Source organism: Neofelis nebulosa, chromosome 3, assembly GCF_028018385.1.
Source record: "Neofelis nebulosa isolate mNeoNeb1 chromosome 3, mNeoNeb1.pri, whole genome shotgun sequence".
Classification (NCBI taxonomy): Eukaryota; Metazoa; Chordata; class Mammalia; order Carnivora; family Felidae; genus Neofelis; species Neofelis nebulosa.
This window is the reverse complement of record NC_080784.1, coordinates 105,867,957-105,884,930: the sequence shown is the minus strand read 5'-3', so window position 1 is coordinate 105,884,930 and position 16,974 is coordinate 105,867,957. Positions and strand designations below refer to the sequence as shown.

At 35.3% G+C, this 16,974-nt stretch overlaps 1 long non-coding RNA gene across 1 annotated transcript in view; it reads left to right on the top strand.

Moving 5' to 3' along the window:
• The first annotated feature begins 389 nt into the window (after window positions 1-389).
• The window catches only part of LOC131507139 (uncharacterized), a 31,510-nt gene continuing 14,925 nt past the window's right edge, over window positions 390-16,974 (top strand). The window contains exons 1-2 of the long non-coding RNA XR_009259355.1: window positions 390-569; window positions 2,829-2,923. This is a non-coding gene — a long non-coding RNA (uncharacterized LOC131507139). The remainder of the gene's footprint in view (window positions 570-2,828; window positions 2,924-16,974) is intronic.

Here is a 16,974-nt window from a genome sequence, read left to right as displayed (position 1 = left end):
AATCTCTGCTTTTGTGGAGCTTACATTCTGGAAGAGAGGCAAACAATGAATATAAAACTCATGCAACTTTTAAAGTATGTTAGAAAGCATTACATATTACATAAAAAAGAAAAATCAGGTAAACTCTTTGACATTATTAGCAATGATTTCTTAGATTTGACACCAAAAGCAAAGGAAACAAAAGCAAAAATAAACAAGTGGGACCACATCACTATGAAAGCTTCTACACAGCAAAGGAAACCAGTAACAAAGTGAAAAGGCAATGTACTGAGTAGGAGAAAATATTTGCAAATCATAGATCTGATAAGGGGTTAATATGTTAAAAGTATTTTAAAAAGCCCTCCACAACTCAATAGCAGAGAGAGAGAGAGAGAGAGAGTGAAAGAGGGAGAGAGCAAGGGAGAGAGCACATGTGCAAGCAGGGGAGGGGGGAGGAAAGGGAGAGAGAATTTTAAGGAAGCTCCATGCTCAGCACAGAGCTCAACACGGGGCTTGAACTTATAACCGTTGATGCTCAACCGACAGAGCCACTGAGGTGCCCCAAGAAAGTAGACCTTGAAAGTCCTTAGGTGATGTATGTTAACTAGACTTACTGTAGTTTTATTTTTTATATTTTTATTTTATATCTTATTTATATTTATGTATTTTATTTGCTATATCATATTTAAAAATTTTAAATATATATGATACTTTATATATATGTTTACTTTTTATATTTTATTATATTATTTATATTTATATATTTTATATATTTTGTTTCATATCACAATATATGCAAATATCAAATCATTACATTGTACACCTGAAACTCATATAATGTTATATGTTGATCATACATCAATTTAAAAACAAAGAAAAAGGGAAATTGGTTTAAGAAGACTTAGAAATTCCGGGTGGGAAGATAGGTAACACATTGCAATATTTAAGAGGATGCTCGGGATAAGTCTTGTTTAGAAGAGAAATGTAAGAGAATATCTACCTTGTTCAAAAACAGCAATGAGGTCATTATGGTGGAAGCAGACTGAGTGAAAGGGAGAGTAGGAGCAGCATTATTATGTCTAACCTGGATTATTGCAATAGCATCCTAATTTCACTGCTTCTACCTTTAGCTCTTCCCCCTACCCCATGGGTTGAGAGTAGATTCTGTGTGTGTAAGTAGAGGGGTATGGGGGTGGTTGTGGTGGTGCTGTTCGGTAAAAATAGAAGCAATAAAATTAGTTAGGCTCTTTTTCTTTTTCTTTTTTTTAAAGTTTATTTATTTTGAGAGAGAGAGAGAGAGACAGAGAGAGATACACATTTCATCCTTAGGGCAAAAATGGGCTTTTCCAGGGCAAGTTAAAAACAACAACAACAACAACAACAACAACAACAACAAAACCCTCTAGCAAATGGAGGAGGGACAGAGAGAGAGGGAGGGACAGAATCCCAAGCAGGCTCCATGCTGTCAGTGATGCAGGGCTTCAACCCACAAACCATGAGATCATAACCTGAGGTGAAATCAAGAGTCAGACCCTTAACTGACTGAGCCACCCAGGTGCCCCAGTGAGGGGTCTTTTTCAGTAATTCAGGGTCCAGAGGGTGGAGGCTTCAATACTGAGCAGTGAAGACGAGAAGAAGTGTTCATATTCTGAGCATTTTGAATATCCAATCAACAGTATTTCCTGGAAGCTTGGATAAGAGTTGTGAGAGGAGAAAAATCAAAAATGACTCTAAAGTTTTAATTCTGTGCAAGTGTTAGGATAGAGTTGCATTAGCAGAGAAGGGAAAGTATGTGGGTGGAACAAGTTTGTGGAGGAAAGTCAACATTTTAACATTTTGGAACATGTTGCATCTGCAATTTCTATTAGATCTTTCATGCGTGCTAACTCAGTATAGGAATAAAGACACATACATCTTTTACCTAATACCAGTAGAGACACCAACCTGCCACTAGTTTACATTATGAATAACTAAAGAGAAGAGGGGGAAAAATCCAGAATTGAATAGATGCTATTTATAACATCTATTCTTTAATTTGTGTCCTCCCCTCCATTTTCCAGGAAGTTGACTCCTTTTTAGAATTTGCCTTATTTGTGGACTAAAGAGCTCTTGCTTATTTTTTGAACCTGTTTTACCAAGCCACCCACAAAACAACAAACAGCAAAACATGAAAAGCAAAAAAACTCCTCCCGTTGGTCTTCTACAGAGTGAATAATCGTTCTCCAGGCTTCTGTTTTTAAAATGCACACCCGGGGCTGACACATAACTGTGAATTAATTAATGAGACTACTTCCCTCCAGCAAATGAAGAGGTCATGGAGGCAACAGGGAAAGCACTAGTGACTGTGGAGAGGAAACTATATAGCCTGCAGGCTGTAGATTATCAGGAAGGGTGTGGCACTGCTGCCTGTCATCCCTGGCGTATCTTGGGCTATGTTTCCCAGCTTCCTTTTCACATGACTGAGTTCCAGCCAGTGGACCGTGAGTAGAAGTGGTGTGTGTCTCTTTCCCAGGCCTGGTGCAGAAAACCTTTCCACCTCATGCTATTTATTCCTTCCCTTTGTCTTTGGTCGTAGACCAGCATGGTCATATTAGAAACATGTTGAAAACAATGGAGCCAAAACTAGAAGGAGCCTGGGTCTCTGAATCTCTGCTCAAAGGAGACCATCTGTCAAAAAAGAACTCTCATTTTGGACTTAACACGAGTAGGGAATAGATGTCTACTGTATGTGAGCTATCATACATCTGTAAGCTTATTTGTTATAGTAGCTAACGGTCACGAAGCTAATACAAAGAGAGAAATTGGGGTTCCAAAGCACACTTGTTTACTGCCCACATTTACCTATTTAGCTCTCCAGTTTGAAGCCAATTATTCCCTTCAAACCTCCTAAAAGCAGTTGAGGAATCAACTGGGCAAGTGGGATCACAAGTGCATACCTTTAAAGGTAAGGTTTAAATTAAACTCATGGAGTATTTCATGTACTATACTACTAACTTCAGGATAAATTCAAAGATGTAAATCTTTGAGGCTTGAGAAATTGGCAGCATTACTGAGATATTCAGTTTTCCCAATTTGATTTGCACTGCCAGCTAAATCTGTTTACTCAGTGCATGGTGGCATTTAGAGATCTGATTCAATGCTATACTTGAAAATTTCTGATCATACTTTTGGATCAGAGCCTTTCTCAAATATTACATCTTTTGTAGGGCAGTATTCATTACAGAAATGTTTTCTTAGAAGTTTTTTTTTTCCATTTTTAATATATCCATTCTTAAGATTTATAGGCATAGAGAATAAAGGCCATTTTTTAAAATGAAATACACGTGTCTTTCAAAGAAAAATAAATTTGTTTTCAACATGAAGGACATCTTCTGCAATAGCTCTATGTCCAAAATATATTCTTCAAAACAAAGCACACAAATTACAAAAGGGTATAGATTTTCTAATCTTATACTGAGAGGAAAAAGACAAATTAATATTCTTTAAGGAAATAAAAATATTTGAACGTTTTATGTACAAATTCAGATACTTGTAATAAAAATCTTCCAGTATGTAAACTCTGGTTTAGTTTTCTGTGAAAATGGATACTATAATAATACATGAACACTGTCAAGCTCCTCGCTTAAATATCTCCTTTAAGTAGTTGACATAAGATCCTAAATATATTTAGTTTACCTTGCAATATTCCTGATGATAGTAATAATATTGATAATAATAATAATAATGTTTTATTGAGCACTTACTATGTGTTAGGAACTACATAAAGTAATTTTCATGAATATTTTTATGTAACTCTCACAATGACCTTATGAAGAGACAAATATTATTTTCTGCTTTCCTAGTGAGGAAATTGAAGCACAGATGAGTTTAATGACTTGTTCAAAGTTATTTCTAGTGTGTGGAGAGCTGGGAATTGAACAGTCTTTGCAGCTTGGCTCTATAGACCATGCTCAATATTCTTGGAATATTGGGCTAACATATTAATATTGGACTAACATATTAAGTCCCTTTTATTATGTGCAAATCAATTCATTATTTTTATTAATGACATTACATATCAGGCATTAAAATAATACCTAATGCAAGAAATTTAAAAAAGAAACTATTAGTACTTATCTTTATATTAGTGCATATGCTTAAAGTTATTCTTATGGTTATATAAGTATTGTTAAACTTATAGTACTTATGAGAAATACAGTAGTTATTGTATTTATACATATATTAATACATTAGTGCTATCTACTATACATAAACTAAATCACAGTTTAAATACTGGGGAAAATTTTTAAACTTATTATTACCTAAAATGTAGCAAAAACTTTAAATATTTAATACAATACACATACATATACTATACCATATGCTAATATACTATACTAAAGAAACTTTCAATCATATAAATAATAATCACTATAAAGTACAATTAAATAAAATATTAAAAACCTCATTGTTTTGTGCTCATCTAAGGAAAATTCAATATTATTTATGTGGAAAGTATGAAATACATTAAATAGAGTGCTGGTGACATCTTTAAAAATAAAAGTAAGAGGGGTGCCTGGGTGGTGCAGTCGGTTAAGCGTCTGACTTCAGCCAGGTCACGATCTCACGGTCCGTGAGTTCGAGCCCCGCGTCAGGCTCTGGGCTGATGGCTCAGAGCCTGGAGCCTGTTTCCGATTCTGTGTCTCCCTCTCTCTCTGTCCCTCCCCCGTTCATGCTCTGTCTCTCTCTGTCCCAAAAATAAATAAACGTTGAAAAAAAAAATTAAAAAAAAAAAAAAAGTAAGATTTGGGGGTATTAAATTGTTTAATGTCCTTGCATATCTTCAAGTTGGCAAATATATTAATATTTATGTTAATATTAAATTCTGCTGAGTGAAAGATACACATTTCATCTTTAGAGCAAAAATGGACCTCTTCAGGGCAAGTTAAAAAAAAAAAACAACACCATTAGTCCACTGTCTGGCATAGTTTGAATAAATGCTAAAATACATAAATATTAAAGAGTTGTGTTAGGCAGCTTTCTCCAGAAAAACAGAACAAGTAGGATATATATGGATATATACATATAAGAGAAGATTTATTATAGGAATTGGTTCACATGTTTATGGAGGCCGAGAAGTCCCATGAGCTACAGTCTGCAACATGAAGAGACAGGAAAACTGGTGATATAATTCAGTCCGGTTCCAAAGGCCTGAGAAGTAGGGGAGCTGATGGTGTAAGTCCCAAAGTTGTAAGGTCCCTAAACCTGGAGCTCTGATATCTGAGGGCAGGAGAAGATGGATATCACAGCTTAAGAAGAGAGAGTGAGAATTTGCCCATCCTTCATCTTTTTGTTCTATTCAGGCCCTCTACTGATTGGAAAATGTCCACCTGCATTGGCGAGGGCAGGTCTCTTTACTTAATCTAATTCAAATGGTAACCTTTTTCAGAAACACTCTCAGGGACTCACCCAGAAATAGTTCTACCAGCCATGTGGGCATCTCTTAGTCTAGTCAAGTTGACACAAAAACAGACAAACAAACAAACAAAACCCCCAAATATTGACACATAGAATTAACCATTTCCAGAGTGTTTCCAAGTAAAAAGGTCCATTTAGACCTAGTTCATATCAATGAGTAATAAAAGTGATTCATCATCTAACAAATTTATTATCTGTATTAATTTATAAATAGTTTTAATGGTGCTGAATTAGTTCTTATAATAAGTTTTTGCTCCTATGCAACTTTTGGTCTATAATGTTTTGCTTTGTTTTATTTTTTACATTTTTAATCTGATTATCAGCCATTTCTTCATAGTTCAAGAAGTCAATGATAGACTAATTCAATCCATGTCAAGTAATCATGGTTTATAAATTAGTAGTTTTGGAGTTAATGAAATGATATTGGAGTGCTTAACCTAGATAACTAGAAAGACATGTTCAAGAGCTGCATTGACCATTACAGTAGCTATTAGCTCCATGTGGCCATTTAAATTTAAAATGATTACAATGAAATACAATTAAAAATTCAGTTACTCATTTTCACTAGTGGCAACTGAATTGAACAGCACAGGTACAGAACATTTCAATCATCACAAGACATTCTACCAGACAGTGTTGTTCTAAAGAAATTGAGCATTTTTTAAAATGAATCAATTAGGTTCATAGATAATTTACAAATGTCACTTTTGCTGGCAAATTTCTTATTTTCCATACACTTCTCCAAGCATACCTTTAATAACATGGCTGACCTAAGTTTGAAGTCTTACCTTCCTCTTGCTCAAGCCCTAGAGAAGGTACTCAACATGGGAAAAGCATGCCTAAAGGAAGCAAGTAGGAAAGGAAAAAGCAAGAGGCAGGAAAATGCACAAAGTGAACAATCAGCTTTTATGAGATCAAGAAGGTTGTCCATAACATACCATAGATGAATTATTTAGTCTTATAACTTTTGGTGAATAAAAATTTCCTTAAATGAGATATAATAGAACTCTATTATACATAGTACTCTATATAGTAGAGTACTATATGACTCATCAGTTGGGTGATTAGCCTAACATCAAGTAGTACAAATAAAAAAAAAAAGAAATTAGAAACAGCTAATTTAAAAGGATATAGGTAAATTCCAAGCTACTCAATAACAGTGTCATCCAAACTGCTGCAGAGAGTAGCATTTTTCTGTGATGCATCCACACATACAAAGTTGGGGTTCCCAGTCCTTCCTTCCTTTCAGCAGTCAGCCCCCTTCAGTGGGCTCTTGGTGTCTAGGTTTCCAAACACAACCACTATGGCTTGTCTAGATACTAATCTCCTACTTTGAACTTTTCCATCTGGGATTTCTTTCTCAGACCTAACCAAAAAAAAAAAAAAAGGAAAAAAAAATTCAAGTGGGGTCTCCAAGGCAATAGCATAATATCAGCTATTTAAATGTTCCAGAAAAGTTCCTAGGGGTGCCTGGGTGGCTCAGTCAGTTAAATGTCCAACTCTTGATTTTGGCTCAGGTAATGATCAGGTGAGATTGAGCCCTGTTGGGTTCATGCTGACATCATAGAGCCTGCTTGGGATTCTCTCTCTCCCTCCCTCTGCCCCTCCCCTGCTCACGCTTTCTCTCTTAAAATAAATAAATGAACATCAAAAAAAAAAAAAAAAGAAAGAAAAAAATGTTCCAGAAAAGTTCCTATTTCCATTACAAATACATTCATTCGTAGCCTCTAGCTGACCCAATTACGGTATCTCACTGTAATTAGATCTGTTACAGTTACCATCTTTTCTTTTTCAAACTGCATGCTAACTTGTCTCTTTTTTAAACACAATGTAATAAATATTAGATTTCAAAAATTCACAAAGACAAGCAAAAAGAAAAAGGTGTTTGCACATAAGCGGAGAAATAATTCACCGCGGTATTTAATCTTTGTCTTTTTAAAACAAACTCTAGCTTTGGGAGGAATACTGCAGGAAATAGAAAAGGAAACAATGTCTCACATGATTCCAAAAGTAGTTGAGGCATTATAAATAAAATATTTAGCTGTTTAACCAAATTTTTTTTTATCACCAAGCAACCCTGAGTTTTATGGCTTACTATGATTGTTCATAGTAAGTCATCAATTTATGTAAGATACATCAATTTCATCTGGAGTAGAATTAACAGAATATTTATAGGAGTATTTCAGGAAGTCTTAAATCATTTTGGTGGCTTTTTTTTGAACTGAGAAGAAAATAAATACTAAAAATTGTAACATCTAATGGTACCTTCTTAGGCTACTGTGTGTAATCACCTGCTGGTTGTCCATTTGACATAAGACATGGACGTGCCATACTGGGCATATTCTAAAGAGCTTTGAGCCTCCTGGAGTTACAATTTCTAGCACATTTTTCTTTACTAGGAGGAGAACCACAGTATTTTCTGGAGGTAAGATTTACTGTGATATTAAGCTTGGGAGTATAATAACATTTCCAGAAAGTCAAGAAGTTACAGACTTGACTCTGAGCTAGAACATATTCAATATTTTTATTGAAATGGAGAAATGGATGAGATAATAAAATGACTGCTGATTGTCTACAGTATATTTATATGAAGAATTTAGGAACCTCCTTGGAGACATCAAATTAAAGGAAAGAGGAATTTAGATATGACAAATTTATCTCTGAAACAAAACCTTCATTATTGGAGTTGAATTTCAATTTTGAGTACTGTCATGCTGGTCTGGTTCCAATTTGATTCCTGTAGGAAATAAGAGATCTGTTCTCTTCACCTCCAGTTTGCTCTTTTTTTTTTTTTTTTTTTAGTAATGAAAGTTTTATAAGGTAATTTGGTGCTAGATTAAGGTACTTTGTTGCTCTTTCAATTGAGGCCCATAGAGTCAGTGTTGTACATGGTCATAGGAGCAGACAGATTGACATTTACATGTAAATAATCATCCAATTCTTTGTTTTTTTAATGCTAAGTGATTCCCCTTCAATAAAATCAGACAGCATTCAAAGCCCTTACCCTGAAGATTAGGGATACAATGGGAAGCACAACAGACACAGTCTCTTCCATGAGAACAGTAACAGTTTCATGAAGGAGGCAGATCTCAAAAATAAGCACAACACTAATCATATAATTACAAGAGTGTGAGAACTTACAAAAGGAGGATCTAATCTATTGGGAGTCAGGCAGGGAAAGCCTCTTCCAGTAAGATTTAAGTTGACGTCTGCAGGACGGGTCAAGTTAATCAGGTAAATGGAGGGTAGAGAAAGCATTGCAAGCACAAAAAAGACCATGTGCAAAGACCGTGGGGGCAAGGATGAATCTACTGTGTTTGAGGAACAGAAAAGCTAGTGTGGCTGTTGCAAATAGGTTGAAGAAAACAAAGAACGATGAAGCTATAGAAGTAGGCAAGGACCAAATCATAGAGGGCTTTGTCAACCGTGATAAGGGTTTTAATTTCATCATAAGAGTAATGGGAAGTCATAAAAGGGTTTTAAGGAGGGAGTGACATGATTAGAATTTCCTTATTGTTGGTGAATGGATTACAAAGTGGCCAGAATGGATGTGGGGAGCCTATTGCAATAACCAAAACCAAGAGACATTTGCAACTTTAGACTAGCAGGGTAGTTCTCAAAGTGTTGTCTGCGGACCCCTAGGGCACCCAGAGATCCTTTCACAGGGCCTACAAGGTTAAAAATTATTTTAATAATAACACTAAGGTATTATTTATTTGCCCTTTAAATTGTTTTGACATTTGCACTGATGGAACAAAGCAATAATGGGTAAACTGAAAATCTGGCTCCAGTGAAGGCTTAGAGTCACCAAGTTTTTCATCTCAACATAGTTTCAATGAAAAACTGCACGTTTCATTTAAAAATTTCCTTGAAGAAGTAGAAATGTCTACAAATTTTATTAAATCTCAATCTTTGATGAAGTAGAAATATTTACTAATTTTATTAAATCTCCACACAACTTTTTATAATTTTTTTAATGTTTATTTATTTTTGAGAGAGACAGAGCATGAGCAGGAAAAGGGCAGAAAGAGAGGGAGACACAGAATCCAAAACAGGCTCCAGGCTCTGAGCTGTCAGCACAGAGCCCCACCTGGGGCTCAAACTCAGGAACCATGAGATCATGACATGAGCTGCAATTAGACGCTTAACCGACTGAGCCACCCAGGCATTCCTCAACATGACCTTTTAATACTGTGTGATAAAATGGTAAACAATATTGCTGAAGTGGCTCAAAGTTATTGCCAGCTTTCCATAGTAAAAGTTGTTATTTCTCTTTGTAATAGCAGAGATCAGGTGCTCAATGTAGCAGAGGGCTAAAGAGAGACAACATATGAGAGTAGACACTCTAAAAGAGAAGACAAGAGATAAATATAGGAGCATATAAGAGATAAATATAAGACCATAGGTAAATATATCCATGTGCATTTTTGTGTCATTCTGCAAAGCTATTCAATCTCCCAGTTCTGCCTGTTTTGAAACCATAAATAGGTTCTCAGAATGAACCTGGAAAGCCATTGGTTGGTGGGTACTAAATTATGGCTACAGTGGGTTCAAGGTGAATCAGGAGAATGGATTGTGTGCATCTCTTCCCAACTCCGTATTTGGTGATGTAGCTTGAAATCAAACATGGCAGTCATATTTATATCACATTAATTAGTGAACGCTACAAATTGGACCTCCTTTTTTTGTTTGTTTGTTTTTTAAACCTGGAGAGCCAATTGTTAAACATTTAGCAACACACCTCTGGTCTTAGCCAGGTCTCTGAATTCCTTCTCCCTCTCACATTCCCCCCAAGGCAAATCTTTGGTTATCTCCATTTACTTAATAATCTTTGTTTTTTTAAAAAAAAATTTGAGACAATAGTTGACATTGTTAAAATGTAACTATCTGGCATATAATACATACTCAATAAATATTTTTTGAATGTTGAATGTTAATTGAATACAATGTGGGTCCAAAAAAGGCTAAGAATACATATCTTAATTGCTATTGATATAATTTATGATCTGTTCTCCCATAGCACATATTTTGAATATAGCACTTACATCATATTAGAGTTATTTGTTTACATATAAATGCCAAAAATCTAGCCATTGAGACAAGGAATAGAATTCCTGAGCTCCCTTAATTCCAATTTACTTTCAAGAAAATGTATTCAGAGAAGGAACTAAAATCTTACTTAATTTCTTTTCTCAGTGATAATATATTACTTTAAATAATTCTAAGGTTGACATACATTAAGGGAAAAAATAGGGACTTGAGCATTTTCAGAGAGCCTCTATTCAATCATGCTTTATGATACTCTGTAAAGCCATCCTTCTCTAGTCAATAGAAACAAACAAAAAATGAACTCACTAATAATCAATTCTCAGTCATTCAAGGATTAATGATACAGTTTGTAGAGTCATTTGTTATCTCCATCTTTGCTTTTCTTTATTCTTTTTTTGGCTTCCTGCCACTGTATCTTTGCATTATTCATGAGAAACCATACTAGTGCCTGGCTGGGGAAATAAAGGGCTCTGAAATGCAAATCTTTCTTTTACTGTTTTTTAGCAGTTCTCCAAAAAGTGTTGTTGCAGGAGGAGCAGGTCAGGACAATTAACTTAAATGAGGTTTGTTAATATTTATAGGTTTTAAATATCCATTTAACATACTGGTAGATCTACTTAACTTTATACTAAAGTGGGACTAGAAACACTGCCTAAAGTTGTTTAAAATCTCTAAGAATCTTATATTTTGTCCATTCCTACACAGAATGAAAAAAAAATTAAAAATTAGATAATAATCCCTGCTCCTCCAAAAAAGCCTTCAAGTTCCACAATTTAAAAATGTATCTCTACAGCAGGTACTTTGTCATGATGAGTGCATTTGAGTATGTTCCTTGGAAGATAAACACTGGAAGATAAACAAAATGTCGGGCTTCAGTTATAGCAGAGCCTTCCAAAAGAAATAAAGTGACTAGTTAATCCTTAGAGTACTGGAATTTGTTGGACGGTTAGCCAAACGAATATTTAGGAGATTGCCTATGTGTTTCTGTATACATGTGCTCAAATCTTCACTCTCTGGTCTGAGGAAAGAGCAGAATGAAGAAAAATACAGAATACAAAGTACTGACCTCAATACAGAAGGAGTTAAGGGTTGTAAAAAATACGTGTGTGTGTGTGTGTGTGTGTGTGTGTGTGGTGGCAGGTGTGTTCAACATCACTGTCCCCGTTGACACTTGGGGCTAAGCAGCCAGAATCTCTAAGAGATTTTTCCTGATTCTCTCCGTGATGAAAACTTCTGGCCTAAGTGATGTTTCAGGCAGTCTTACTCCAAAGAATTTTTTTTTAATTGATGGTGATGCCATCTGTCTAGTTTGAAGATTAAACTAGGCTTCCCTACAACTCACTTGGTCTTTTTGCCTTGCTGCTGTGTGTGAGTGTGTATGAGTGTGTGTGTGTGTGTGTGTGTGTGTGTGTGTGTGTTTTCAGCAGTTTCTCAGGATATTGGAAAACACCCAGGCACATACACATAAATGTCCATTACATTTACCGTGTAGCATCTCAGAGCGCAAAACCATATTGTTCTGGGCACAGAAGAGAAATCTAACCCCCTATACCCCGTCACAAACCAGGTCTTGATAATCAGACTTTAAGTGAATCAACATCAACTGTATCTCTCAATCGCTTGTGTCTGTAGCAGCCACATTGCTGGTTGCATTGAAACCAGGCAAAGAGCCCCTGTGTTTGCATTGGTTGGCAGTGTGTAGAAAAATAGGAGTTGAAAGAACAAACCTAGACACTGTAGGTGCAGTTATCAAGAGACTTATAAATGCTGTGTGGTTCCCAGAAAAACTGTTTCCTGCCCTAGCCAGGTCAACCACTGGAGTGATGTCTGGTTTCTCTTCCTGTGTCAATAAATGGTGAAGGTCAGCCCCCTACTGTGGAGTAGGGGTCAGGAGAAGAGAAGAAAATGAATCTTTTATACTGATAATAGTTGTGGGAATTTTAACTTCATTTTTAAATCTATGCTTTTTCAAATAGTTAATTCAAGGCACATGTTAGTGACAAATTTCAGGAAAGTACAATTTTTAATTCTTTTGGGTCCTTAGAAATTGTTATCCTTTGTTCCTGAAATTTCCCTTGAGGCCTTAGCATATTTCTGTTCTTTTTGTGTGCTCTTTAGTTTCTTAACGCTAGTTCTAGAGTTTGATTTTGTGATTCAAACAGATTCACACTAAATCAATAGAGATACGCATTTTGAAAACTTTCCTGTGAGCTGCTATTTTACCATGTTATTTTTCCTGCATCAACCAACATCCTCTAATAGAGAATTATTTCCCTTAATTTCACGACACAAAGTGTCTCAGAACATTTTTCAGAAAAATGCATGTATTACAGATTAAAAACTGACATGAGGCTGAAACATCCTTTGTGAAAATCAAAAGGAGGGACACATAAGTACAGTTTTTAGACCAAAGACCCTGAATTCAGAATCCAGAATCATGTAAATGGATGGCTTGGCTGGAATTATATGATCATACGTAGGTAAAAAGGACAACAAAAAAATTATGAATTGCAGTAATTTTGTTTACCTCCCAATAGTGCCATGATAAGACTAAACCACACCCTTAAATGCAACAAATCTGAAATAGTTCCTGCTCAATCAACAAATACGTTTCATTATCTATTATGTTAATTAAAGTGATAAAATACTTTTATTCTTATTTATTAGGATGAAGGATTTAAGCTTCATCTTCAAAATGGTAATTTTGTAATTACATAGATTTTATTAAAGATATTTAATAATCATACTAATTACTTATAAATGTTAATGACAGAATATGATTCCTAAATATTTAGTTTGAATACTACTTCATATCAATACATACAAATCAGCAATTGCATGACCACTCCTACTAAAGCTTTCTGGATAAGAAAACAATTTGCCATGTAGAATTGCATTAAATTTTTTTTTAATGTTTGTTTATTTTTATCAGAGAGAGAGAGAGAGAGAGAGAGACAGAGACAGAGCATGAGCGGAGGAGGGGCAGAGAGAGAGGGAGACAGAATTCGAAGCAGGCTCCAGGCTCTGAGCTGTCAGCACAGAGCTAGACAATGGGCTTGAATTCAAGAACTGAGAGATCATGACCTGAGTAGGATGCTTAACCAATTGAGCCACTCAGGTGCCCCATAGAATTGCATTTTAATAACTATTATCATAACTGGGTGTGTAGTTAATACTAAGAAGACTTGATGTGTTTTATCTGTCTTTCCCAGAGAGCACCTTTAAGTAAAGACCATCTCTTGTGCCTCATTCCAGCTGACCCATAGGTCACGCAACCCACGTTCCAGCTCCACAGCCGGTAATCCCAGGACTTGGCACGTGTTCCCATCCCCTTCCAGTTGCATTTGTTTGTTGCCCCTTGGATCAGACTTTCATGGTCAGCCTTGCTCCAGGCTGTGGTTCTGCTAGGCATACTTGGTTTTCTCAGCTATGACTCCTTGCGCTTCTTAAGAATGGTTTGCACTCTCCATTTTCTTTCTGGATGTTGGCTCCTTCTTGTTGAATTCCTAACCTAGTTTTAACATGTCAGGCTCTAGTTCCTAGGCTTTGTAGTGTCTGGCCAGTGCCCCAGTTGAGCCCATTCAAGTTACAATACAGTTACATTATAACTTATTTAGATTGATAGTAGTTGTGGTATATACATTTTTATACATAAATGAGAAACCACTTTTCTGACATATTTGTTCCAAACCTATATTAATTTCTTCTGCTAAAATGCTCCATTTCCTTATCAGAAAATGCCAATAAAAGTTCCTTGAAGTATGAACTTAGTTTTTTTTCTGTATTTGACCTATCCAAAAAATTTGACATTTGTAACTATTTGTGATTAAATGATGAATGATAATGTATGTAAAAGCATTTAAAATAGTATTAAGTGTTCCAAAGGTGCATGTGGGTGTATTATCATTATGCATACCTAATAGTCTCAACATAAACCAGTGTTTTGGCTTATTACTAAATCTATAGTTGAGTCAGATTTCTATAGGAAGTAGCTTCTCCAGTATATGGAAATTTGTATGTTACTATCTCATTTAGGAAATTATTTTATGAATGCTCTACAAAAAAACTGTATCAAAATGAATTATAAGAATAAATGTCACTCTCAAATATGCCTACCATTTTCAGTTTTACCAGTGTGTTGAAAATACCTGATTAAATACTGAAAATCTGGGTGAGGATATTTGTACTTTTAGAATCACTTTCCCCATACTTCATATGAAAACAATTTCTTTTCAAATAATACTGTTTCTTGGTAAGAACACAAGGTTAGCCAACTAATGCAGTCACATGACAATTATCTTGAAGAATAACATGGAATTTACTTAGCAGAGGAACCTGAATTTTTCTACATTTTAAAAGATAAGAAAGTTAGGTAAATGCCAGTTAGTGTGTGATTCATATTATTCCATGGGGAGAAAAGTGAATGCTCTTCAAAATATGGGTGAACTGATCTCACCAAACATTTTGAAAATTATATAACTGTCTGCCTTCTTAGGATATAAGGATCATGTCCCTGTCCAGAAATTTAATTTATAACCCATGCAGGAATGTATTCATTACATTTAGTCTTTGTTTTAAATAGTATACTCTAAAATGAAAATACTTCCCACTGGAAAAAAAATGTTCATAACTATGTATTTTCTAAACATAAGTGGACAAACATGCTGAAATCAAAGTCACATCACAAAAACGAACCCAAAATAATTTGCTGGAGGAAAGTTCATGTATACTCAGAACCCATGGAACTCCAGCTCTTGCTAAAGACTTTGTAAATAAATCTTGTACAGCATAGTGGACTGGGGGTTAGAGGCTATTTAGTATAAATAAGCAAAAACAGAGCTCGTATTTGACATACCCTATTACAGAAGACTTTCCCCTAAGGTTTTCAAGTATTGGAATTCATAATAGAAAGCCAGATATATCTTTGGAAGTTTAATGGATCTCATCAATTATATGGCATTTTAAAACACGTATATTTGGACGATGAGCTATGGACTATTTGAAAAAATCCTTATAATGATTGTTCTGGGGATATGCCTGAAATTTTAATTTCCAAACTTGGGATGTCATTGAGCTTTATTATAGGAAAAGATAACTCTGGAATCCGTGCCAAGCAGAACATAAGGTTTTTCATTTATAACTCTCAGTTTCTTATAACAACCAATAAGGTAGGCATTGTACCCACAATTTGTAGATGAAGACTCTGCGATTCATGCTGTAAGAACTAGCTTCATGGGCAGTTCTCAAACTCACTCACTCATTCATTCATTCATTCTTTCATTCATTTATCTTAAGCAAATAAATTAATGCTCCATTCATTGAGAAAGATATATTTATCTACTACAGATTAAAAAGGAAACGGCACAATTCCCATGCCTGCAGGAACTCCAGGGATGAGTCAGTATGTGATGGGTCATTGATCCAAGAAGTTCTTTTCAAGAATGGGATGATGTGGCAGGAGTTTAGAATCTAGAAACGAGGGTTAAAGAAAGACTAGAACATAGACTTTTGCCTTTGGGATACTGTATACATACTTATAGATACAGGTTTCACATCTTCATTTTGAATCTCAAGGTGCTGAGGGACCATTTTCCTTCCATATTCTTTATTCTTGATCCTTCTCCCTTTCCTGGTCCTAACTCCACACTTAGGAACCAGCCTATTCTTCAGCTTTCATATACATATAGGTCCAGAAGACTTGAAATAGTTCTAGGAGCCAGAGGAAATACTACAAACTTCTCATTCCCCAGTGTTTTGACCCTCAGATTCTTGTGGAAGAGAACCCAGGAGGCTCCTTAAATTCAATTCAGTTCAAATCAATTCAAAAGTATTATCTTTCTCTAAAGACCATTGTTATGCCTCTCTCTGTTCCTTTCTCCCTTCTTCCAGGTTAACTTAAGAAACATGATCACTTCCACCTTTGGAATCTGTCTCGGTATCCCCACCCCCATTTGAGGCAAAGATGAGATGGATGGTGCTTAGATTAAATTTCTTACTTCAGTTTGTTTAATGTCTTGACTTACTTGAAGCACTGACTCTCTTCTTTTGACTCCCTAGCCTAAGCAATCTGTCAGCAGCCTATCACCCAACAGAAAAAGGTGACAGACCTGGGTTTGGCAACATGCAGTATATACACAATAGTGGTTTTTATCACCTTTGACATAGCCTAATATGAGTCATATCCAGGTCCATCTGGTTCAGTATTTTATTAGTATTTTATTACTAACAGAGTATCTAAAGAATATGGCATCCAGTTTAAAATTTAGGTTCATCCAACTTCTTTTGGTGACATACAATCATAACAGTTTAGAGCTAGAATGGACTTTTGTTTCTCCATTTAGTCCAATGTCCTCAGTTAACTTAGAAAAAAACAAGAATGATCTTTTGTCACATGCCAAGTAAAATATTATGTAAGCTTTTTATATACATATTCTCTATACATATATTTTATACTCTTTCAAATTCTGATAATAACCATCAGTGGAGAAA